This window comes from Cebus imitator, unplaced genomic scaffold (genome assembly GCF_001604975.1).
Source record: "Cebus imitator isolate Cc_AM_T3 unplaced genomic scaffold, Cebus_imitator-1.0 Scaffold146, whole genome shotgun sequence".
NCBI lineage: Eukaryota > Metazoa > Chordata > Mammalia > Primates > Cebidae > Cebus > Cebus imitator.
In genome coordinates this window covers 4,533,176-4,534,795 of record NW_016107461.1, presented here as the reverse complement: position 1 = coordinate 4,534,795, position 1,620 = coordinate 4,533,176, and positions in this window count along the sequence as shown.

The following is a 1,620-nucleotide window of genomic DNA, read 5'->3' as shown; positions in this document are numbered from 1 at the left end:
GGAGTTTCACTCATTACCCAGGCTGGAGTGCAATGGTGTGATCTCGGCTCACCGCAACCTCCGCCTCCTGGGTTCAGGCAATTCTCCTGCCTCAGCCTCCCGAGTAGCTGGGAATACAGGCACGCGCCACCATGCCCAGCTAATGTTTTGTATTTTTAGTAGACGGGGTTTCACCATGTTGACCAGGATGGTCTTGATCTCTTGACATCGTGATCCACCCGCCTCAGCCTCCCAAAGTGCTGGGATTACAGGCGTGAGCCACCACGCCCGGCTGCATTGTACCACTTTTATAAAATATGCATTATACCATTTCACACCCACCAAGATGCCTATAATCAAAAAGATAGTAACGGTTGACAAGAATGCAAAGAAACTGGAACCCTCACACATTGCTGGTGAGAATGTGAAATGATACAGTCACTTTGAAAGACAGACAGTTCCTCAAAATGTTAGGTATAGTTATCACATAAGCCAGCAATTCCACTCCTAGGTATAGACACACAGAAGAAGTAAAAACAAATCTACACAAAAGCTTCTACACAAATGTTCACAGTGTGCGACCCCGGCTGTGGGACCCCGACCCACGGAGGCAGGCGCTCAATAGACTCGAAGCAGGACGCATGGTGACCGGTACCAACTTTATTGGGATCTCCGGGCGACTCAAGCGGGAAGGGAGAAATCGCGCGCGCTTTCTTTGTTCGGTCGACTTTATAGGGACAGAGGGCCTGGGGCAGTAGGAGAGCTGACCTGGCGGGTAGTAATTGGCTAGGTTGGTTGCTGGGCAGGAAGCCTGCCGGGCGGGAGCTTGTGGGACGGGAGGTTACGGGAGAGCTGGTGGGGCGGATGGTGATTGGTTCAGTGGGCCGCTGGGCGGGAAGGTTGCTGGTCTTGGGCCGGGCCAGGATAGAGTGAGATAAGGGACCCTCCCTGTGGGGGAGGAAGGGCCTTCTTTTTTGGGAATTAGGCCCTTTCCACATGGCTGGGGAACGGGGCCAAAAGTCCTCTACCAGACATTCCCAACTCCTTAAAGAGGAAAAAGGGGTGGCGGCTGTCCTGGCTACTTCCTGCTGACTTTGGGGTGGCGAAGGGGTGAGGGTAGGAGTTTAGGCTGTCTGGCTAGGGGTATAACGGTATTCCGGCCGATGGAGATTAGGCATCGGTTGGAGCATCATTTGATGGATGGTGACTCTAGTAAGCTCCTGGAATCGCTTTTGAAGAAACTGGAAGAGACAGGGTAAGAAAAACAGGATTAGGCAGAGGCCGAGAACTGGTCCGAGGAGAGGAAGGAGGTAAGGGAGAAGTCCATTAAGTCCGCTCCACAGAGGGTTATCCTGGAGGGCCTTCCGTCGTTTGGCCAAGTCCTCCTGGAGAGTTTTAATTTTGTCCCTGACAATGCCCGACCGGTTGGCGTAGAAGCAGCATTGCTCGTCCAGGGCGAGGCACAGGCCTCCTTTTTCGGCCGTGAGCAGGTCCAGACCTCTGCGGTTCTGTAAGACGGCCTCTGCAAGGGAATCAAGCTGGTCCTGGACAACTTGAATGGTAGATGAGAGTAGATCAACATCATTAATTAATTGACGAGAGAGCTGTTGATAGGTTTGTAGGGAATAGCCTAGCCCAGCG